Source organism: Gorilla gorilla, chromosome 16 (assembly GCF_029281585.2).
Source record: "Gorilla gorilla gorilla isolate KB3781 chromosome 16, NHGRI_mGorGor1-v2.1_pri, whole genome shotgun sequence".
NCBI classification, from domain to species: domain Eukaryota; kingdom Metazoa; phylum Chordata; class Mammalia; order Primates; family Hominidae; genus Gorilla; species Gorilla gorilla.
In genome coordinates, this window is record NC_073240.2 from 55,645,991 (window position 1) to 55,672,234 (window position 26,244).

The following is a 26,244-nucleotide window of genomic DNA, read 5'->3' on the forward strand; positions in this document are numbered from 1 at the left end:
TTTTTATGCTCACTTTGCCTGCTACCTGTACCTACACTTTATTAAGCCCATCTTCTAAATCCACCTTCTTTCAGCCCTGTTACTTAGGCAAACACTCCCTCCCAGCAACTGACAACATGACTGCTTGGCTAAGAGGAATTAACATACCCCCAGTGGGGTTCCTCAGCAACAGCCATATGAAAGGATATGCAAAAACATCTCTCTTGGATAGACCCCCCACTCCTAGGGGGTCACTCCTTAACTGGAAAAGAATGTTGCTAATTATACTCATGTTTGTTTTATGTTACTTACTAATTCTAGGATGCAAAGCCAGAGTACGAGTTATAACCGCTGCACCTGACAAGCCTGTTGCTGCACACATCTGCACTCTTCAATCAACAAAGCCTAATGCAAAAAAAAAGAAAAGGGGGAGATGTGGAAGATCATTCAGGGTGGTGGGATAAATTACAGGAATAGAAGCAAACCTTCTTGAAAGGCCGGGGGTGGGTTGCAAAAGCTTTGAAAGATAATTTGGTTGAAGGCTAAATAGCTTGCTTACTCATGTTGTCCTAAAACCAACCTTTGATCATTCATGCATGGGATTGCTCTTTACCTAGGGGGGTTGGCAATATTATTTACCCACAAAGAATGTTGACTCAAGCCTTTGTCATTAAATCTGTACTAAATAAATGCCCACAACACCAGCTAGTTGGGGCTGTGGCTGCTACAACTCTTTCTGTGAACGGCCTGGTCCCCTATGAAACCCTTTCACTAGATACCTGTGTCTGAGTGCATTCTGTCATCCATCATTCAGCCAGGGTCTGTAGGTTGGACCCAGCACAGTATGATACTAGCTGTGGGTATCTGGGCTTTTATTGTGTCAAGGTATACTCAGTTTGACAATTTTTTATTATGAAAGGATATTGAATTTTATCAATGCTTTTTCAGCATCAACTGAAATGATCATAAGGCTTTTGTCCTTCAGTCTGTTGATATCATGTATCACAGTGATTGATTTGCATATGTTGAACCATCCTTGCATCCCTGGGATAAATTCTACTTGGTCATGATGAATGATCTTTTTAATGTGTTGTTAAATTTGGTTTCCTAGTATTTTGTTGAGGATTTTTGCATCAATGAACATCAGGGATATTGGCACGTAGTTTTGTTGGGATTTTGTATGCATCTGTCTGGTTTTGGTATCAGGGTGATGCTGGCCTCGTAGAATAAGTTTGGCAGTAATTCCTCCTCCTCTATTTTTTGGATTAGTTTCAGTATGATTGTTATGAATTTTTTAAATATTTGGTAAAATTCAGGAGTGAAGACACTGGGTCACGGGTTTTTCTATGCTGGGAGACTTTATACTACAACTTCAATCTTGTTACTTGTTATTGCTCCATTCAGGTTTTGGTTTTTTTATGATTGAGTCTAGGTAGGTTATATGTGACTGGGAATTTTTCTGTTTCTTCTAGGTCTTCCCATTTATTGACATAAATGCCAATTGGCATATAGCAGAGCAGCTCTATAATGATTCTTTAGAATTGCTCAGAGCAGCCTCTAATGATTCTTTGAATTTCTGCAGTATTGATTGTAATATCTTCTTTTCTCATCTATGATTTTGTCTTTTTAGTTAGCTTGATTAAAGGCCTGTCAATTTTATCTCTTCCAAAAAACAACTTTTTGTTTCACTGATCTTTTGTATTGTTTCCTTCATTTCAATTTCATTTATTTCTACTCTAATCTTTATTATTTCTTTTCTTCAGCTAACATTGGGTTTGGTTTGCTCTCGCTTTTTAGTTCTTTAACTGCATTATTACATTGTTTATTTGAAGTTCTTCTTCTTTTTTGATGTAGAAACTTATAGCTTTTGAATGTTTTAAGACTTGTTGGGTGGCCTAATATATGCCTATCCTTGAGAATGATCCATATGGTCTGGAAAAGAATGTGTATTCTGTAGCTGTTGAGTGAAATGTTCTGTAAATATCTTTTAGGTCCATTTGGTCTATAGTGTAGATTAAGTCTGATTTTTTTGTTGATTTTCTGTCTAGGTGATCCATCCAATGCTGAAATTGGGGTGTTGAAACCTTCAGCTTTTACTGTATTGGGGTCTACTTGTCTTTAGCTCTAACAATATTTGCTTTATATATCTGGGTGTTCCAGTGTTGAATGTGAACATATTTACAACTGTTATCCCCTCTTGCTGAATTGACCCCTTTCTCATTATATAATAATACTCTTTGTGTCTTTTTATATTTCTTGTCTTGAAATCTATTTTGTTTTATATATATATTGCTACTCCTGCTCTTTTGTGGTTTCTATTTGCATGGAATGTGTTTTTCCATTCCTTTATTTTCAGTCTATGTGTGTCTTTATAGGTCAAGTTTGTTTCATGTAGGCAGCAGATCATTGGGTATTGTTTTTTCATCCATTCAGCCATTCTATTTCTTTTGATGGTAGAGTTTAGTCTATTTATATTTAATGTTATTATTGGTAAGTAAGGACTTACTTCTGCCATTTTGTTGTTTGTTCTCTGGTTGCTCTGTGGTTATTATCTTCTTTCTTTCCTTCCTTCCTGTCTTCTTTTTAGTGAAAGTTATTTTCCTGATCATATCATTCAATTTCTTGCTTTTTATTTTTTGTGTGTTTGTTGTATGTTTTTAGATTTTATGATACCACGAGGCTGGCAAATAATGTATTGTAACTCATTATTTTAAATGGGTAACACTGATTGCATAAACAAACAAGCCAAGAGAAAACTAATTAAAAAAACTCTACACTTTAACTTTGTCTCCCTGTTTAACATTTTGTTGTTTCTATTTATAACTTAGTGTACTATGTCTTGAAAACATGTTTTAGTTATGTTTGATCAGTCTGTCTTTTAATCTTTCTACTTAAGATATGAGTAACTTACAAACCACAATTACAGTTTTATACTATTTCATGTTTTTCTATGTACTTACCAACACCAGTGAGTTTCGTACCTTTAGATGATTTTCTGTTACTTGGTAACATCCTTTTCATTGACAGTTAAGAACTCCCATTAGCCTTTCTTGTAGGACAAGTCTGGTGTTGATTAAATTCCTCAGCTTTGATTTGTCTGAGAAAGTCTTTATTTCTCCTTATTTTTTTCCAGATATACTCTTCGAAGGAAAAGGGTTTTTTCCTCAGTACTTCATGTGTGTCATGCCAGTGTCTCCTGGCCTGTAGGGTTTCCACTGAAAAGTCTGCTGCCAGACATATTGGAGCTCCACTGTATGTTTTCTCTGGCTGTTTTTTTTTAATTCTTTTTTTATCCTTGACTTTTGGGAGTCTGATTATTAGATGCTTTGAGGTAATCTTTGGGTTAAGTCTGCCTGGAGTTATAAAATCTTCCTGTACCTGAATATTGATATCTCTCTCTCTAGGTTTGGGAAGTTCTGCTATTATTCCTTTGAATAAACTTTCTATGCCTATGTCTTCCTCTACCTCCTCTTAAGGCCAATAACTCAGATTTGCCCTTTTGAGGCTTAGATCCTGCAGGTGTGCTTCATTATTTTTTCATTCTTTTTTCATTTGTCTCCTCTATCTATTTTCAAATAGCCTGTCTTTAAGCTCACTAATTCTTTCTTCTGCTTGATCAATTCTGTTTTTAAGAGACTCCAGATGCATTCTTCAGTATGTCAATCATATTTTTCAGCTCCAGAATTTCTGCTTAATTCTTTTCATTTCATTCTCTTTGTTAAGTTTATCTGATGGGATTCTGAATTTCTTCTATGTTATTTTGAATTTCACTGACATTGCTCAAAACAGCTATTTTAAAGTCTCTATCTGAAAGGGCACATATACCTATGTAAGACTGGTCCCGGCTGCCTTGTTTAGCTCATTTTGTGAGGTCATGTTTTTCTGGATGATCTGGATGCTTGTGGATGTGGCATTCAAGAGTTAAGTATTTATTTTAGTCTTCACAGTCTGTGCTTCTTTATCCCTACTCTTCTTGGGGAGGCTTTCCAGGTATTCTCAGGGACTTGGGAGTTGTTATCTAAGTTTTTGGTCACTTCCACCTTATCTGCATTAAATGGGGACACCCCTAGCCCAGTAATCCTATGCCTCTTGCAGACTCATAGAGGTATTATCTTGGTAGTCTTGAATAAAATCCAGAAGAGTTCTCTGGATTACCACACAGAAACTCTTTTTCTCCTCCCTTACTCTCTCCCAAACAAATGGAGTCTCTAAGTGCTGAGATGTCTGGACCTGCAAAAGTGGTGACACAAGCCCTCCTATGGCCACTACCACTGGACTGCACTGGGTGAGACCTGAAGCCAGAATGGTACTAAGTCACACCCCAGGCCTGGTGTATTCACTGCCTACCTACTGCCTATGTTTGCTCACAGACCTAGGGCTCTACAATTAGCAGTGGCAAAGCCAACCAGGCTTCTATTCTTCTGTTCAAGGTAGCAAGTTCCCCCTGGTTTTGGGCAGGTCCAGAAATGCTGTTCCAGAGCCAGGGCCTAGAGTCAGAAACATTAAGAATCTACCTGGTGCTTTACTCCAGCTGAGCTAACACCCAAACCACAAGATAAAGTTCTTCCCAATCCTCCTTTCCCTTTCCACAAGCAGAGGAGTCTCTCCCCATCTCCTTCACTGCCCCAGGCCCACAGCAAGTATCATCTGGCTACAGCCAACATTCATTCAAGGCCCAAGGGCTCTTCACTCAGCTTGTGGTGAATGTTGCAAAGCCTGGGACACATCCTTCAGGGCAGTGAGCTCCTCTTTGGCCCAGGGTACATCCAGAAATGCTATCCAAGACTCAAGGCCTGGAATCAGAAACCTCAAGAGGCTGCTTCTTGCTCTACCTCACTGTGACAAAGCTGGTACCTAAGCTGCAAGACGAAGTCCCCTTTGTCTTTCTCAAATAGGAGTCCCTGTTCTTTGCCACCACAGCTGGCAATGTGCTAGGTTACACCTGAAGGCTGCACATCTGAGTTTTACCCATGGCCCACAGTAAGAACTACTTGAACACTGCTGGTAATTACTCAGGGCCCAAGAGCTCTTCAGTCAGCAGGTGATGAATCCTGCCAGGACTGGGTCCTTCCCTTTAAGACAGTGAGTTTTCTTCTGGCCTAAATTATGTCTGGATATGTTGTCCAGGAACTAGGTCCTGGAACAGAGGCCTTAGAACGCTGCCTGGTGCCCTATCCTATAGTGTCTGAGTTGGTATCCAACTTGCAAGACAAAGTCTTCTTTACTCTTCCCTCTCCTCTCATGTGGAAGAAAGGAGCCTCTCTTAGAGCTATAAGCTGCACTGTGCTGTGCTGCACTGCACTGCCCAGGGTTAGAGAAGGTGTGATGCAAGCACTCCTTGGATTGTCCCACCTGGTGTCTCACTAGGTCACTTGCTCCCCAAGTCCACTGGCTCCAATCCCAGAACAGTATCAGGACTTGTGCAGAAACTGCCATACTTGTGGCCTTTTGAGTTTATTTAGAACCATAGAGCACTTTAGTCCACTGTGGCATGGCCTGCCAGATCTCAGTTCTGACCACTGGGATGAGCTATTCCTCTCTGGCTAGAGCTGGTATAATTACTCCTTCCATGAGCACCAGCAAGGTTCTGCTTGGTATTGCTTTTCACTGTAACAGCACAGCACTGTTTCTATTCATAGTCCCGGAAATCACTGTGCTCTCCATCCCCTAAGCACACACATTCTCCATGCCATCTGGCCACTGCCAAGGTATAGGGTATGGATGGCATCAGCAAGTCAAGACTGTCTTTTCTACCCTCTTCAGTGCCTCTTTCAGTGATATTAAGTTAAAACCAGATGCTGTGATTCCTCACCTGGTTTTTGGTTCATATGAAGGTGCTTTTCTTTGTGCAGACAATTGGTAGAGGCTTGTCTTTGGCCATCTTGTTCTACCTCCTCCTTGGTTTCTTTTTACGTAACTGTCAAGATCCTCCCATCCTCTAAGTCTCACTCATCACTTCTTACAGTAGTCCATTGATCTCCCAGTTGGTTTCTCTATCTCTATCTCAAGCATAATATCTACATTTCATCTTTCACTTTGTTGCCAAAGATATCATTCTTCTCTTTAAAATCTTTTGGAGATACCTAGTTGTCTTTAGAATAAAATTCAAATTACTCAGTGTAACTATGTTCTAGCTCCTACCTACATTTCCAGTATTAAATCCAGGTTTATCTTCTTGCACTGTGCTCTCTTACATGTATGTGCCTTTTACTTCTGCTGCTCACCTTTGCCTACCCCTTGCCTCACCCTCCCAACTCCAACTGTTCAGTCAAACCTCACTCATATGCTTACCCACCCAAGGAAAACTAGTCTAACTCCGTATCTTGGGTAAAGGCACCATCTTTGTGCTTCTAGAAGATCCATCTGTGGCTTCATCTATCTTGTATTACATGTTTGCACTACCTTGTCTATGTTCCCACCAGAGAGAATGCATTTTTGGGGGCAGATTCTATGCTCTGCACCTCTAAACTTTTAGTACATAGAGCAGAATCTGGCATACAATACACATTTTCTAAAGTTGAGAAAACAAAATAGTGATTGAAGGAATGAATGCATAAATGTCATGACTTTCCAATTCATCATCAGTAAACTAGGATTAACAATCTGTTTCACAACATCATTCTAACAATCAAATATGATAATTTTTAAACATTTTGTTGGAAGTTAAAATGCCAAAGAATCAGTTATTGTTAATAAAAAGTAATGATTACTATTATACTTATAACTGTCAATTTTCTTGGCCCCTGGCCCTTCCACTCCACCTTCTCTGCCAGTCTCCAGCTTTGAAGTCCCACTGTCCTTTTCCTCTGCTTCTATTTCTCTCCTATACAGTCCTACTGGAAAAAAAACTTCATAAACAAACTGATTAGCTCCATTATAAATTTGTGATCTACAAACTCAGCTGGATTCTCAATGCTTGTCAGCATTAATCTTTAATTAATTCCTTTTCCATTCCAAATAGCAGCTGTTAAAACATTTACCATCCTCTAATCCCATCCCTCATCCCTGATGAATAACCAAGACTCAAAATTCACCAAGACATTAATTTGATCAACTGTCATCTCCTCAACATCTAATTTCTAGTATCATTTTTCTTTCATAGTGCTCTGAAATTTAGATCTTTTAATCATTTCCAAACTTAACTCCTCTATTGATTTAATAGAAATATTTTAGCTAATTTTTTCTACTCCTAGATATATGTGCTGACACAAGTCAGCTGGTATGTAAATTGAAAAAAAAATGTAAAATCTTCATTGAAACCCATTCTCCAATCAAATCAGGATGGATGCTTTCAGCTGAAACTAAAAAAAGAAAAAGTCAACTCAAACTAGCTTATACAATTTTTAAACATCTAATTCATTAAAGGGGAGGTCTATAAGTAGGACAAGATTTAGAAAGGGTTGATCTTGCATTTTATTCACATCACCCAAGATGTACATTCTTTCTATTTCTCCACTATCATGCACAGCTTCATCTTCATTCTGGTTCCCTTGTGATTGTAAGTCATTAAGTTGGGGCTAATTGGTTCCTAATTTATACATGATGGAAGAAAAACCAACTTCTTATGAGGCTCTCTGAAGAAGAAAACCTTCCCAGAAGCCTCAGTAAACTTTTCCTCATATCTCATTACATCACATGTCCCGTTCTAAACCAGTTATTAGCAAGAGGGATAAAAATACTTTCACGTCATTTGAACCCACCACTACAGCTGAGCACAATTTTCAAACCACATTAGGAATGGTAGAGATGCCATCAAGGAGCCAACCACCATATCCATTATGCCATCCAAGCAGCTCTCTCACACACTTGGGCATTCCACCTGTAGTTGGTCCCTTGTGGTTTGGTAAATAAGATTTCCTCCTGTGTCACCAGGTTTCTGCTCTTCTTCACTTGAGATACACCTTTCACAAAGCCCTGAAGAGGAATACAGCACCAATGCCATAATGCCAATATCTTCTAGAAGAATGAGAATTCTCTGCTAAGATAGGTAAATTCTAAAGCCACAAACCTGTATTCTCTTCAGTCATCTTTACACCTGAATATTCCTGTACTCCATGCACAAGTACAGCAAGTAGGGCCATCTCCTCAATCCTGGGTTGTGCTTTTCCAGCTGAAAACCTCATTCCCACAGCCAGTATGGGTCTCTCTGGGAACCCAACGTGGGCCAGACAACAGAAAAAATACTGTCCTTATTCAGCTTATCTCCCAAGCAGTCTTATTTGAATTTCTTGCTTCTTCAGACACAAATTTTTCATGCAAATATCTCATGCAAATAGACTCCATTTCAGCCTCTTCACTAGTGTTCTCTTTAACTGCTCAAACTCACCTGTGCCACAATAGTGGACAAGGCCTAGGGAAACTAGCAGGTAGTAATGGGATATGATAAACTTTGGAGTTAGAGAACTTCTGGTGCAAATATACACTCTACCATGTTTTTATCTCAGCTTTAGTTTTCTCACCTGAAAAACTGGCTTAATAGCTAACTTCACATAATTCAGTCATTTTGGGTAAGTTACTTTACCTCTTTTGGTCTGCAATTTTCTCTACTGTGAAATGTGGTTTATAGGGCCCATAGCTGCATGAGTATCAAATAAGATAGTGAACAAATATCTAAAAGGATTCTTGACTTATAGTAAGTCATCCATAAGTGTTTTCTCCCCAATTCGTTTTATCCTTTAGTTGGGTAGGAATGTGGTAGGGGTGATGTAATAATAGTAAGTTATGGGGTGACTATGTATTAGGCACTGTGCTAAACTCTTTATACTCCTTATCTTAGTCTTAGCAAGAGCAGCCCATCTTGTTATTAAATGTCCTCTATCTTAGATGAGAAAACTGAGGCCAAGAAGGGACATGGTTACACATCTGTAAATGACAGAGCCAAGACTGAAATCTAGGGCTCTCTGATTCTGATGTTTGTGCTCTTAGCTACTACAACATCAGCCTCACTAGCATGGCTTCATTTGGGACAAGGCAGGTAAGATAAAATAATGGCAACACTGGGACACTTATGTGAATGTATTAAAAAAAAAAAAGAAAATTTGGCTTGTCAAAAAATAAGAAAATACCCCCTCAGTGGACCTTGTCCCTGAGAAAGGAATTGGAGTTTTGCATTTAACCTTCTGTCTCTATTGCTTTGACCAACTGTTCTTGATCTATCTGCCAGAATATTTCCTTTCTGAATTCTCTTATCAAGTTGTGCAACTTAAATAAGTTACAGTGTCTCTGCATTTTATCTCTTCATCACTAACATTGGATATCAACAGTATTTTTCTCATAGATGATAGGATAACATATTTGTAAAGCACTTCACCCAGTGTGTAGTAAGTTCTCAAAAACAACTATTGTTATTCTTGAATCATATGTCAATGTCACCTGAGGTAACCAGGTCTCTTAAAAATCTAGCTAAGACTAGCATGAACTTCCATTTTTACATTAGTAAAAAGTCTCATGACCTCCCCAATATTTGTGCAAACTCCTAGAAAATCAGGGAGTGCTTATATTCTTGTTACATCTGGCTCTAAGCCCTCCTGAACTACTGTAGCGTACAGATTGTTTTGCTGTCCTCTGTACGCTATTCTTATTTCTAATTGCACCTTCTAGACATGAGACTCAGTTCCTTAAACTGTTTAACATTCATCCTCTCTCTGTCTCACACATACACATACACACACACACACACACACACACACACACACACACACAGCATGCACCTGCATCACTTTGCAAGTCTTTTCTGTGTGAATACCACATAGGATTTATATGAAGCAAACTGAACTTAAAAAGTCAGGAAACAATAGATGCTGGCGAGTCTGTGGAGAAATAGGAATGCTTTTACACCGTTGGTGGGAGTATAAATTAATTCAACCATTGTGGAAGACAGTGTGGTAATTCCTCAAGGATCTAGAACCAGAAATGCTATTTGACCCAGCAACCCCATTACCCAAAGGATTATAAATAATTGTACTATAAAGACACATGCACACATATGTTTACTGCCATACTATTTACAATAGCAAAGACTTGGAACCAGCCCAAATGCCCATCAATGATAGACTGGATAAAGAAAATGTGCCACATATACACCATGGAATACTATGCAGCCATAAAGAAGAATGAGATCATGTCCTTTGCAGAGACATGGATGAAGCTGGAAGCCATCTTTCTCAGCAAACTAACACAGGAACAGAAAACTAAATGCTGCAGGTTCTCACTCCTAAGTGGGAGTTGAACGATGAGAACACATGAACACAGGGAGGGGAACATCACATACCCAGGCCTGTCAAAGGATGGGGGCAAGGGGAGGGATAGCGTTATGAAAAATATCTAATGCATGTGGGGCTTAAAACCTAGATGATGGGTTGACACGTGCAGCAAACCACCATGGCACATGTATACCTATATAACAAACCTGCAAGTTGTGCACATATATTCTAGAACTTAAAATAAAAACAAAAGAGAAAGAATAAAATTATCCCTAACTGGAATAGATCCACCAGCCTTCTCTACATAGCACCACTGAAGTTACTGCAGTTCCCAGAGGACCGTGTCTTGCTGATGTATTTTCGACAGAAAACATCACAATTCGTAGCAGAGGATTAAACAAAACAGTACTATGGGAATTGAAAACAATTAGATCAAGAATTTAAAAAATACAAGTCATATGTTTTACAATATCTGCCCTACTGAATGTGTGATCCAAACATATAATCAAATCCTATCATGTCAAATAGAAGTTAGCAACCAAATCATTCAGGTACTTCCAAGCAATGTTAAAATCTGCACTCCTAATTTCAAGCTCTCGATTTGAAATATTCAAGAGGTGAGAAGATGAATTAAATGAACCTAAGAATCCACACAAAACAACCTACCCCTGCCTAACTATCTCTACTATCTCATCTTTCTTCATATTCTGTGCCAGCTACCCAATGGCCTTCTACTTTCCCCAATTCCCAATTTTACCAAACCTCATTATCCAAATCAGTTTCGCTGTCAATCAATATCCCTACCCTTGGACTACCATCTACCCACACAATTTCCATGCTTCTCAAGGCTACTTCCCACCAACCATCATGCTTCCAAGTATACTGAGAATTTTCAAATTCTGGTCTGTTCTTCTTCCCACATGACAAACCCAACTTCTTCCAACTCATTTCTCAATTATTACCAACACAGACTGTCAATCCTCAGGCCATCAGCTTGTTAAGTGATGCCCCAGAGCAGAGCTTACCAAGTTAGCCTTCAGAAGAAGGCAGAAAGAAATTAGCTGGGTGTGGTGGTGCGTGCCTGTAGTCCCAGCTACTTGGGAGGCTGAGTCAAGAGAATTGTTTGAACCCGGGAGGCTGAGGTTGCAGTGAGCCGAGATCACATCACTGCACTCCAGCCTGGGTGACAAAGCGAGTCTCCATAAAAAAAAAAAAGGCAGAAAGAGAAATTCTATTAAGTAGATGTGAATAAAGGGCAGCAGGAATGAAATTCTTCAGGCTACCAGGGGAAGGACTACAGGACTATTGGTAAATCTGGATTGAGAAACACACCATTCTGCCCATTATTATCCTGTAGGTAGAAACAAAAATGAATCAATGTGCATGCCTAGGTGAATGGTCTTGAAGATAGAGATAAATTCATGTGATAAAATGCTTTCTCATTAATCTATTTCATTATTCCTATGGAAATCAGCACTGACAAATAACACTTTGGGCCAAAAAAGAAATACTTTACTTAAAAAACCCCACTGTGTTTTCTAGCTCTAATTAAGTCAGTTTAATTGGGAAGAATGTGTCACTAAAGGTCATCTGGCTAGAATTTCTGAACTTTTCTCCAAATTTCACTTATTATCTCCCTCATATGTCTTATGTTCTTGAGTATTTTTTCTAACAAACAAACTAACTGCATTATGCATTAGCGTTAGGATTTCTGAAGTACTAGAAATAGCCTTCAGACATCAATTACTACCTTTGAAGACTCTAGGTTTTCTACCATTGATCTAATCTATCCCCTTCCTCTAGACAAAATATTGCTAGAACAAGACCGTTTCTTACTTCTAAGGATAAAAGGAAATGAGATGAAGCAGAGCTGTCCTGGCCAGCTGTTTAAGCCACTGACTAAAATAACAAGAGCAAGAAGTTTAAAATACCTGGTCTATTTTCTCAAATAAATTGTCCTCCTTTGTCAAAGATCAATAGCTGTAGATATATGGCTGTATTTCCAGGTTTACTTTTCTGATCAATTGATCTGTTTGTCCTTTTTTAACCAATACCATGCTCTTTTGGTAACTATAGCCGTGTAGTATAATTTTAGGTCAAGTAATCTTGTACCTCAGGCTTTGTTCTTTTTTGCTTAGTATTGCTTTGGCTATTTGAGCTCTTTTTGTTGTTATCGTTCCATGTGAATTTAAGGATTTTTTTTCTAATTCTGTGACAAATGACATTGTATTTTGATAGGGATTGCATTGAATCTGTAGATTGTTTGGGGCACTATGGTCATTTCAATATTAACTCATCCAATCCATGAGCATGAAACATTTTTCCATTTCTTTGCATCATCTCCAGTTTCTTTCGTGAGTGTTTTGTACTTTTCCTTGTAGAGATTTTTCACCCCCTTAAATATATTCCTAGGTAATTTTTTGTAGCTATTGTAAATGATATTGCCTTCTTGATTTGGTTTTCAGCTTGACTGTTATTAGTGTATAGAAATGGTACTGGTTACACTGAGCAAAGGCCACCCTTTTCAATAAATGGTGTTGAAAAAATGTATTGCCATATGCAGAATAATGAAACTGGACCCCTAACTCTCAACATATACAAATGTTCAATTCAAAATGTATTAAAGCCTTAAATTTAAGATCTGAAACTATGAAAATACTAGAAGAAAACCTACGGAGAACTCTTCTGGACATTGGGCTAGGCAAAAAGATTATAACTAAGACCTCAAAAGCAAAAGCAACAAAAACAAAAACAGACTAACAGGACTTCATTAAACTAAATAGCTTCTGCACAGCAAAAGAAGTAATAAAGAGTGAAAAGACAACTTGCAGAATGGGAGAAAATATTTGCAAACTATGCATCCAAAAGGGGACTGATATCTAGAATTTACAAGGAACTCAAGCAGCTCAACAATAATTTAAAAACCCATTAAAAATAGATAAAAGACTTGAAGCGGCATTTTTCAAAATAAGACATACAAATGGCCAATAAGCATACAAAAACTGCTCAACATCATTAATCGGAGAAATGTAAACTAAAACCATAATAAGATATCATCTTACATCAGTCAGAACGGTTTTTCTTCAACTTTTAAGTTCCAGAGTACATGCGCAGGATGTGCAGGTTTGTTACATAGGTAAACATGTGCCACATTGGTTTGCTGCACAGATCAACCCATCACCTAGGTATCAAGCCCAGCATTCGTTACGTATTATTCCTGATGCTCTTCCTCCCAGCTACAACAGGCCCCAGTGTGTGTTGTTCCCTGCTATGTGTCCATATGTTCTCACTGTTCACCTCCCACTTGTAAGTGAGAAATGTGGTGCTTGGTTTTCTGTTCCTGCATTAGTTTGCTGAGGATAACAGCTTCCAGCCCCAACCACATCCCTGCAAAGGACATGATCTCATTACTTTTTATAGCTGCATAGTATTCCATGGTGTATATATATCAGTTTCTTTATCTAGTCTATCACTGATGGGCTTTTGGGTTGATTCCATGTCTTTGTTATTGTAAATGGTGCTGCAGTGAACATACACGTGCATGTGTCTTCATAAGAGAATGATTTATATTCCTTTGGGTATATGCCCAGTGATGAGATTGCTGGGTCAAATGGTATTTCTGCCTCTAGGTCTTTGAGGGATCACCAGTCTGTCGTCCAGAAGAGTTGAACTAATTTACATCCTCACTCTGCAACCTCACCAGCTCTGTTGTTTCTTGACTTTCTAATAATCACAGAATAGCTATTATTAAAAAGTCAAAAAGATCAGATGTTTGCTGGAACCAATCTAAAAGTCCATCAATGGATGAGTATCTGTTGTGCTATATACACACAATAGAACACTAGTAAGCCTTAAAAAAGAATGAAATCACAGGGTTTTTTACAGCAACATAGATGGAACTAGAGGCCATTATCTTATGTGAAATAACTCAGAAACAAAGTCAAATGCTACATATTCTCAATTATACATGGTAACTAAATAATATGTAGACATGGACAATGAGTGTGGAATGACAGACATTAGAGACTTGGAAGAGGGGTAGGGGGCAAGGGATGAGAAATTGCTTACTGGGTATAATGCACATTATTTGAGTGATGATCACACTAAAAGCCCAGACGTCACCGCTATGCAAGATATTCATGTAACAAAACTGCACTTGTACCCTTAAATTCATATAATTTTTTAAAAAAGTTTCTTCATACACTAGAAAGCACATGTGTCACTCATTGACATCCTGTTTACCTAACAAGTCCAGCAACTTACTTAGAAATATGACTTATTATTGCATGGACTCAAATGCACCTTTGTCAAATCACATTTCCCAAAACCTAACTATGTACAAGAAGGAGCTAATAGAAAGAGCTGAGTTGGCCGGGCACGTTGGCTCACGTCTGTAATCCCAGCACTTTGGGAGGCCGAGGCGGGTGGATCACGAGGTCAGGAGATTGAGACCATCTTGGCTAACATGGTGAAACCCCATCTCTACTAAAACATGCAAAAAAAAATAGCCAAGCGTGGTGGCGGGCGCCTGTAGTCCTAGCTACTCGGGAGGCTGAGGCAGGAGAATGGCGTGAACCCGGGAGGCGGAGCTTGCAGTGCGCAGAGATCGCACCACTGCACTCCAGCCTGGGCGACAGAGCGAGACTCCGTCTCAAAAAAAAAGAAAAAAGAAAGAGCTGAGTTAGCCTGAAATAAGCGTAACTTTCATCTTCCAACACCAAAAGAATTTTTTGTATTTTTTCTCAAATCTTGCCATTTACTTGTTTGACTATTAAAGTTGGTAGGTATTCTAAAGCACTAATGGTGCAAATGGAGTAAGCTCTCACGGGGTATTAATGAGAATTCTTTTTATAAAAGACAAAAAGTCATTTTAAGTAACTCAAGCACATATAGGAGACCACAACCATTCATGTCATCAAACCCTAAAAACCTAAGTAGTGTTGGCTTTAAGATCAGTTGGATCCAAAGACTCACAATGTATTAGGGCTCTCCCTCTTTCCCCCTTTCTTCTTCTGCCCTTCTCCCCTGACGCCTCGCACCACCTCCTCAGCATCTGTGTGCTGGTCTCTTTCTCTCAGGCACAGAACACAGCTGCTGACCACTCTGAAGTCACATACTAGGACCTCACAGTCTAAAGAGTGAAATATTCCTCCCAATTCAGCATGATAAGCCCCACAAAGGACTCTAATTAGACAGGCATGAAGCATGAGTTCATGGGTTAAAAGAGGAGGGGGTTATAGGTTTAGTGTGATTGAAAGGGCTTACCAGGGATGACAATTCCTCAAAGGAAAGCATCTTTCTGCTGCTACCAGAAGGATGGGGAGGAGGAGGAGGAAATCTGCTGGGCAGAGGAAAAATCCATCATAACAATTTATTCATCCATGGCCTCGCATCAGGAAAGTCAGGTGTGATTACCTGCACAGTTAACATGAATTTTCCCATGATCTTCCAAAACTGATGCACACGCAAAATAAAAATTTAAGATAAAAAAAATTGGCATCTGTTTGATGACATGAACTGTTGTGGTCCCCTTTGTGCTTAAGTTAAAGAACTTTTTGTCCTCTGCAAAAAGAATTCTGATTAGTACGCAGTGCAAGCTTATTCCATTTGCACAACTAGTACTTCGGAAATATTATTCTTCCTGCTCTGAATGAGCCCATCAATCATTGCACACTTAAAATAGTTTTAATGGCTGGGCATGCTGGCTCATGCCTGTAATTTCAGCTCTTTGGGAGGCCGAGGTGGGAGGACTTCAGGCAAGGAGTTCGAGACAAGCCTAGGCAACATAGCGAGACCCCATCTCTACAAAAAAAAAAAAGAAAAAACAATTAGCCAGGCTTGGTGACCCACACCTATAGTTCCAGTTACTCTGGAGGCTAAGGTGGTAGAACCATTTGAGCATGGGAGGTCAAGGCTGCAACAAGCCATGATCATGCCACTGCCCTCCAGCCGGAGCAACAGAGTGAAACTGTCTCTCAAAAAATATACATACATATTTTCTTAGTTCTTCCTCCAAGCCTAAATAGAATTTCTTTCTAGCACTGGACTTCTTAAATGGGTATCTTGTATTCAGACATCTTCATGAACAAATGCAGAGCTTTAGACCTATTTTGAATCTAAGAAAAAGAAAAACTGTCCTCAGTAGTTTGTCCATAACTTAGTAGATTTTCTCTGCTTTTTCTTAGATGATGTTAGAGAAGCCACAGTTTAACATTCCGAAAGTTTTGGGTTGGTTGTTTTCCTCTAGCGTTTTGAGTTCTAAGAGATTGTGCATCTTTCCATCCATTGTCTGGCAGAAATAGAGAAAGATGGACAGGTACAGAAAGCAGAGCTTCCTGAAATTTGCTAAATATCACACTTACCTAGAGAAAAGTTCTTCTTACAAGAAACGTACAAACAGACTCACTTAGAGCACTACCTTCCTCAGCACTGGAATATGGCTCTCAATAATTCTTGATCTCAAAGGCTATTTGCCTTCACCTAACAATTTCTGTAGTTATCTACTTAATGATCAGTTATTTTGAAAACATGCTTTTTATAACCCTAGTTCTTAACACATAAACAACTTTGCATATAATGCATTGAAAGGTCTTATAACCCCTTTTAACAAGGTATAGCTTAAAGAAATAGCAAAATAGTGAGCTGTAATAATTATTTCTAACACCATGATTTTAGGGAATAAAATACACTAATATTCCTCACAAGAATGCAACTCTCAGCCGCGCATGGTGGCTCATACCTGAAATCCCCAGCACTTTGGGAGGCCAGGGCGGGCGGATCACCTGAGGTCAGAAGTTTGAGACCAGCCTGACCAACACGGAGAAACCCCATCTACTAAAAATACAAAATTAGCTGGGCGTGGTGGCGCATGCTTGTAATTCCAGCCACTCGGGAGGATGAGCAGGAGAATGGCTTGAACCCGGGAGGCAGAGTTTGCAGTGAGCTGAGATCGCACCATTGCACTCTAGCCTGAGCAACAAAAGTAAAACTCTGTCCCCCAAAAAAGATAAAAGAAAAAAAATGCAACTCTCTTCCACATGCAATTCCTATTTGTATCAGGAATAATTCCTCTAAAGTGAATTTATATACCTCTAATTATTGGATGAAAGTTTAATCTTTTCTGCAAAAGTACTTCGAAGTTGATTCATGATTTTTTTGTCTACTAGGACTGGAATAAAGGCAGGGGAAATGAATTTTCTAGTATCTGTCACAGAAAGTATCTGTTTATAGAGAGTCCTATAAAACTTCTATTTTAGCAGAACCCTTTGGGATATTAGTGCCCAGTCTCTAAAATCTACCACAAGAATTTGAAGAACTGGTGCTATTTTAAGTGAGAAGTAGGTACCTTCTTAAACCTTTCCCTAAACGACTATACTTAACATATACATACTTGGAAATATAGGGTTTTTTAATGATTTAGCATTTTATTTGATTGTATATACTGTATTTCAGCCCCAGAACAATTGCAGAAAAAACACCATTTTAAATGCATAGAATTGGGCTTGCCAATGACAGCACAAAGACACTTAACAGAAAAAGATAAACTTGCTTCATAAGATGCAAAAATCAGGTGGGCTCTTCGGATCTCTGATTCCAGGACTTGATTCTTGGACGGTATTTCTGGACCTGCCCTGGGTCAGAGGGGAGCCCACTTCCCTGAAAGGTGGATCAGGCCAGACAGCATTCACCACCAGCTGACTTAAGAGACTTTGAGCCTTAAGGGAACACAGCTGTTAGTCTGGAAATACTCCTTGCGGCCCACAGTGACAATAGCTATAGGGCAAGGCTCCTGTGCCTTTGGAAAGAGGAGGGAAGAGCAAGAAAAACTGTGTCTTGTGGTTTGAGTTCCAGCTCAACTGCAATATCATAGATCACCAGGTAGACTTCTACAGTTTTTTACTCTAGTCCCTGACTCCCAGACAGCACTACTGGACCTACCTGAGAAAATGGGGACTTCATCACCCTGAAGGGAAGGACAAGGCCTAGCTGGCTTTGCCACCTGCTGATTGTAGAGCCCAGGGCCTTGAGAAAACATAGGCAATAGACAGGGGGTGATTACAGCAGCCTTGAGTGAGACCCAGCACTACCCTGGCTTCAGGTCTGACCCCAGTACAGTCATAGTGGTGGTGGCCACAGGGGTGCTTGTGTCACTCAGTCTCCAGCTCTAAGTGGCTCAGAACAAGAGAAAGACTGTAAGTTTGGGAGAAATAAGGGAAGAGAACAAGAGTCTGTGCCTGGTAACCCAGGGAATTCTCAAGGATCTGGTCCAAAGCATCAATGCAGTACCTCTATGAGTCTGCAAGAACCACCGTGTTACTGGGCCTAGGGTTCCCCTAAAGCACAATCAGCTTATATCAAAACACTCAAGTCCTTTCAAATATCTGAAAAACTTTTCCAAGAAGGACAGGTACAAATCAGTCCAGACAGTGATACCTAACTCCGATGTCCAGACACTGAAGAAAGTCTACTAGCATTAACACCATCAAGAAAAACATGACCTCATCAAATGAACTAGATAAGGCAACAGGGAAACAATCCTGGAGAAATAGAGCTATGTAACCTTTCAGACAGAGAATTTAAAGTAGCTATGTTGAGGAAACTCAAAGAAATTCAAGATAAGACCGAGAAGAAATTCAGAATCTTATCAGATAAATTTAACAGAGATTGAAATAATTGAAATGAATCAGGCAGAAATTCTAGAGCTGAAAAATACAACTGACATACTGAAGAATGCATCAGTCTATTAATAGCAGAATTGATCAAGAGGAAAGAACTAGTGACCTTGAAGAGAAGCTATTTGAAAACACACAGAGGAGACAAAAGAGAAAAGAATAAAAAAACAATGAAACACACCTATGAGATCTAGAAAATAGCCTTAAAAGGGCAAATTTAAGAGTTATTTGCCTTGAAGAAGAGTTAGAGAAAGAGATAGGGGTAGAATGTTCATTCCAAGTGAGAATAACAGAACTTCCTAAACCTAGAGAAAGATTTCAATATCCAAGTAAGAGAAGGTTATAGAACACCAAGCAGAATTAACCCAAAGAAGACTACCTCAAAGCATTTAGTAATCAAATTCCCAAAGGTCAAGGATAAAGAAAAGATCCTAAAAGCAGCAAGAGAAAAGAAACAAATACCATACAATGGAGCTGCAATATGTCTGGCAGCAAACTTTTCAGCTGAAAACTCACAGGCTAGAAGAGAGTGACATGATATATTCAAAGTGCTAAAGAAAAATAACTTTTGTGTTACAATAGTATATCCAGCAAAAATATCCTTCAAATATGAATGCAAAATAAAGACTTTCCAAGACAAACAAAAGCTGAGGGATTTCACTAATACCAGACCTGACCAACAAGAAATGCTAAAGGGAATACTTCAATCTCAAAAAAAGGAATGTTAATGAGTGAGAAATCATCTGAAGATACAAAACACACTGGTAATAGTAAGTACACAGAAAAACACAGATTATATCACTGTAACTGTAGTGTGTAAACTACTCTTATTCTAAGTAGAAACACTGAACAATAAGCCAATCAAAGATAACTACAACTTTTCAAGACATAGTAAAATAAGATATAAATAGAAACAATAAAAAGTTAAAAAGCAGGGAGATGAAGTTAAGGCATAGAGTTTTTATTAGTTTTCTTTTCACTTGTTTATGCAAACAGTGTTAAATATTATCAGTTTAAAATAATGGGTTATAAGATAGTATTTGCAAGCCTCATAGTAACCTCAAACCAAAAAGCATAAAATGGATATACAAAAAATAAAAAGCAAGAAACTAAACATACCACTAGAGAAAAATATCTTCACTAGAGGAAGACAGGAACAACATAAAGAAGGAAGAGAAAACCAGAAAACAAATAACAAAATGGCAAGAGTAAGACCTTGCTTGTCAACAACAACATTGACTGTAAATGGACTAAACTCTCCAATCAAAAGACATAGACTGGCTGAATCAAACAACAAGACCCATTGATCTGTTGCCTACAAGAAACACATTTCACCTATAAAGACACACATAGGCTGAAAATAAAGAGACAGAAAAAGATATTCCATGCCAATGGAAACCAAGGAGCAGGAGTCGCTATACTATATTAGACAAAATAGATTTCAAGACAAAAACTGTAAGAAGAGACAAAGAAGGGCACCATATAATGGCAAAGGGGTCAATAAAGCAAGATAATGTAACAATTTTAAATATGTATGTACCCAATAGAGAAGTACCCTGATATATAAAGGAAATATTATTCCATCTAAAGAAAGAGATAGGTCCCAATACAAGAATAGCTGGATATGTCAAAACCTCACTTTCAGCAGTGGACAGACCATCCAGACAGAAAATCAGCAAAGGAATGTCAGACTTAATCTGCATCATAGACAAAATGCATCTAACAGATATTTAGAGAACATTTGATCCAAGAGCTGTAGAATACACATTTCTTTCTCAGCACATGGATTATTCTCAATGACAGAGCATATGTTATGTTACAGAACAAGTTTTAAAACATTCAGGAAATTGAAATAATATCAATATCGAGCATCTTCTCTGATCACAATAGAATAAAACTAGAAATTAATGACAGGAGCAATTTGTAAACTATGCAAACACATGGATACTAAACAATATGCTCCTGAACGACCAGTGGGTCAATGAATAAATTAAGGAGGAAAAGGAAAAATTGCCTGAAAATAATAATGGAAATGCAACATACCAAAACCTCTGGGATACAGAAAAAGCAGCACTAAGAGGGAAGTTTATAGCTATAACTGCTTACATCCAAAAAGGGGAAAAACTTCAAATGAATAATATAATAATGCATCTTAAAGAACTAGAAAAGCAAGAGCAAACAAAACCCAAATCATTACAAGAAATGTAGAGCACAGCAGAAATAAATGAAATTGAAATTTAAAAAATAGAAAAGATTAATAAGTTTGCTTTTTGAAAAGTTAAACAAAATTCAAAAACCTTTAGCCAGACTAAGAAAAAAAGAGAGAAGATCCAAATATATCAAGCCAGAGATGAAAAAGGACACATTATAGCTGATACTGCAGAAACTCAAAGGAACATTAGTGGCTGCTATAAGCAACTATACACCAATAAACTGGAAATTCTAGAAGAAATGGACAAATTCCTAGATACATATAACCTACCAGGGTTGAACAGAAAGAAATCCAGGGAAGAACAGACCAATAACAGGTAACAAGATTGAAGCCATAATAAAAGCCTCAAAGTAAAAAAACAAAAATAAAAACCTGGGACCTGATGGCTTCACTGCTGAATTCTACCAAACACAGAACTAATACCAACACTATTCAAACTATTCTGAAAAATAGAGTAGGGAATACTTTCAAACTCATTCTACAAGGCCACTATCACTCTGATACAAAAACCAGACAAAAGCCCATCAAAAAAAGAAAACTAGAGGACAATATCTCTGATAAATATTGATACAAAAATCCTCAACCAAATACTAGCAAACTGAATTTAACAATGCATTAGAAAGATCATTCATCATGACCAAGTGGGATTTATCTTAGCGATGTAAGAATTGTTCAATGTACACCAATCAATCAATGTGATTCATCAAATCAACAGAGTGAGGGATAGAAACCATATGATCCTTGTCATTGATGCTGTAAAAGCATTTGATAAAATTTCACATCCCTTCATGATGAAAATCCTCAAAACAATGGATATAGAAGGAACATATTTCAACATAACAAAAGCCATATACAACAGATCCACAGCTAGTATTATACTGAAGGGGAAAAACTGAAAGCCTTTCCTCTAAAATCTGGAACACAACAAGGATGCCAGCTATCATTACTGTTATTCAACATGTTACCAGAAGTCCTAGCTGGAGCAATCAGACAAGACAAAATTATAAAGGACATCCAAATTAGAAAGGTAGAAGTCAAATTATCCTTGTTTGCCGATGATATCATCTTATATTTGGAAAAACCTAAAGACTCCACAAGAAAACTATTAAAGCTGATAAATGTATTCAGTAAAGTTGCAGGATACAGAAATCAACATACAGAAATCAGGAGCATTTCTATATGTGAACAGTAAACAATGTGAAAAAGAAATTTTAAAAGTAATCCCATTTATAATAGCCACACATAAAATTAAATACCTAGTAATAAACTTAACCAAAAAATTGAAAGATCTTTATAATGAAAACTATAAAACACTGATGAAATAAATTGACAAGGACACCAAAAAATGGAAAAATATTCGATGTTCATGCATTGGAAGAATCCGTATTGTTAAAATGTGCAAATTACCCAAAGCAATCTACACAGTCAATGCCATTCCTATAAAATAACAATCACATTGTTCACAGAAATAGAAAAACATCCTAAACCTTATATGGAATCACAAAAGACCCAGAATAGCCAAACCTATCCTAAGCAAAAAGAACAAAATTGGAGGAATCAAATTACCTGACATCCAATTTTACTACAGAGCTATATAGTAACCAAAACAGCATGGTGCTGGCATAAAAGCAAACACATAGACCAATGGAACATAATAGAGAACCTGGAAACAAATCCACACACCTACGGTAAACACATTTCTGACAAAGGTGCCAACAACATACACTGGGAAAAAAACAGATTTCAGTAAATAGGGCTGGGAAAACTGGATATTCATATGCAGAAGAATAAAACTTGACTTCTGATCTCTCGCCATATAAAAAAATCAAATAAAAAATGGATTAAAGACAAATCTAATACCACAAACCATGACACTACTACAACAAAACATTGGGGAAAATCTCCAGGACATTGGTATGGGCAAAAATTTCTTCAGTAATACCCCACAAGCACAGGCAACCAAAGCAAAAATAGGCACATGGGATCATATCAAATTACAAAGCTTCTCCATAGCAAAGAAAACAATCAACAAAGTGAAGAGACAACCTACAGGATGGGAAGAAATATTTGCAACTACCCATCTGATAAGGGACTAATAACCAGAATACATAAAGAGCTTAAATAACTCTATAGGAAAAAAAAACTAATAATTCAATCAATAGATAGGCAAAAGATTTGAACAGACTTTTCTCAAAAGAAGACGTACAAATGGCAAACAGGCATATGAAAAGGTGCTCAACATCATTGATCATCAGAGAAACAGAAACCAAAAATACAATGAGGTATCATCTCACCCCACTCAAAATGGCTTATATCCAAAAGACAGGCAATAGCAAACACTGGCATGGATTTAGAGAAAAGGGGACACTTGTTGGTGGGAATGGAAATTAGTACAACCACTATGGAGAACAGTTTGGAGGTTCCTCAAAAAACCAAAAATTGAGTTACCATATGATCCAGCACTCCCACTGCTAGGTAAATAGCCTAAAGAAAGGAAATCAATATATCAAGGAAATATCTGCACTCCTATGTTTGTTGCAGCTCTGCTTATAATAGCATAGATTTGGAAGTCACCTGTGTCCATCAACAGATGAATGGATAAAGAAAATGTGGTACAGATACACAACAGAGTACTATTCAGCTATAAAAAAGAATAAGATCCAGTCATTTGAAACAATATGGATGAACTGGATATCATTATGTTACATAAAATAAGCCAGTTGCAGAAAAACAAACATCACATGTTCTCACTTATTTGTGGAATCTAAAAATCCTAGCAATTTAACTCATGGATTTAGAGAGCAGAAAGATGGTTCCAGAGGCTGAAAAGGGTGATGGGAGACTGGGACAGTAGCTGGGGGTGGTGGGGATGGTTAATGGTTACAAAAACATAGAATGAACAAGACCTACTATTTGATAGCATAGCAGGGTGACTATAGTCACTAACAACTGTACATTTTAAAATAAAGAGTGTAACTAGATTGTTTGCAACTCAATAGATAATTGCTTAAGGGAATGGATACCCCATTTTTCATGATGTGCTTATTTCACACTGCATGTGTATATCAAAGAATCTCATGTACTCCATAAAGACACCTACTGTGTACCCACAAAATTTAAAATAATTTTAAAAATTAAAAAATAATCGAATTTATGTTTTTATTTCCAATGTCACTGAAAAAACACATTTGAAGTATATTTAAGAAACATCTTATAATAATACCTGTTTTATCCTTCTTGGTTTATTTATTATACCAAATAGGTCTAGAATCATGATTTTCTAGGGGAGTAGGCATGGAAGCATGATGGGGTAGGAAAGAGGAGGAGGAGAAAGAGAACAAAAGCTCTTGCTGTATCTGGGGAGAGACGGTTTTGAGTTTGATGAATTTACAAAACATTCAGTAATTTCTTAGTGGACCATTTGGTAAGGTACTGAATTAACCAATTATAGCTGTATTTAGACACAATGATCAGGTAAGTTTCCTAAACATAAAATTAATCTCATAATTTAAATAATATTTTAAAGAAATTGAGCCTAAAATTTTACATTTAAGAAGCACAAAAAAATTCCTATACCTGGAGCATTTCAACTATAAGGTGTACTTTCCTGGAAAATTATCTTTGCAACAGTAGCTTGTCAAAACAGTGGCCTATAAAAAAGAGTCTAATAAAATGTAGAAAAACACATTATATCAAATCTGCCAAACAAGATTCTCATGAGTTTCTGCTGACTAACCACTCAATATTGCACAAGGTTTTATGCTTACCTCAGCATTTGCACTAAATAAATATAACGCAAAAGTGACACCTATTGCCAATACTTAAATGCATAGAGGAACAATTTTTTAAAAAAATCTCATTTTCAAAAGCATCAGAATCAGAGAAGATGTGATAAATGTGTGGCCCAAATCTCGTATCTTAAAACCAAAATCACAGAAACGCAGAAAATTGTGTTTCCATGGCCCTGAGCCCTCTTAATTCCACTAGCTAATTTTGCTAGGTTTCTGAGTGTGAGTTCTTTATCTTTCCTGCCTTCCTGAAGGCTTAGCGCACCTCAAGTATGACAGTGATGATCTGAAGCCAGTCTGAATACCAGAGTAGCTGTCAGTAGGGATCTGCCCCAATCTGCAACAAAAGAACAGATAGGTGATGAGCCAAATCTCTAGGGCTTGTCCGGAGAGTAGCCAGTTGTAGGCATCCCCAAGCAGAGTAACCCTTGGTCCACAACCTCTCCTTCCCTATATTCCCTGCCTAATCAGTTGGCTTCTGCCAGGGACAGACCATGGAGGACATTAGGAAATCAGTGGGCCTTCCAGTCAAATGCCCTATACATACATGCCAAGGATTAAAGGACATCAAACTTGTAAAGGGCCTCTCTGCCTTCTAGCTCAAAGTTTCCCCAGCACTGTGATCTCATATTCTTACAGCCAGGACATCAAAATGTCAGTATTCGTAAAAGTAAGCTTTTTCATATCACGCTGGTGGGATTGTAATGTGGTCCGATCTTTCAAGAGGATGCAAGATACGCATGCACTTTGACATAGTAATTCCACATTAAGAAATTTATTCTTAGGCCATTATCAGGGATTTGATCGGAGCCCTATGTAAAGGGCATGACTTGGACTATGATTTAGTAAACAAAGACTTATAAGTGATTCTAATAAAACTAGAGAAATGGTCAAATAAATTGTACCAGATCAACAAAATTAAATATTATTAAGCATGAAAAATATACTTCTGAACAATATTTCACATCATGAGTGTTCATAATTCAACTGGAAAAAATCATCATATAAAATTCAACATATAGAACTGTGCTTTAAAAAACATTTATAAAATGCATGCGCATAAGCTGAAGACTAGAAGAACATACAAATTTTAACATTGTCTACCTCTTCATGATGGAATTCAGTGATTTTTGTCTTTGTGCTTTTTCAGCATTTTCCAAAATATTTTAAATAAACATGAGTAATAACATATATTTTCATTCAAAATGTATTGAACAAAAACAGAAGTTATTTTAAAATCAAGAAAAAATGACCATCGGAAAATAAATCACAGTCCAAAATTTCATGCTTTCTCCACAAGTTTTATATACTGAGAGGCTGTAGTGCAGTATCTACCTGAATTTGAAGGGAAAATCCAGAAGCTGGGCAGAAAGGAAGGGTGATTCTTCTAA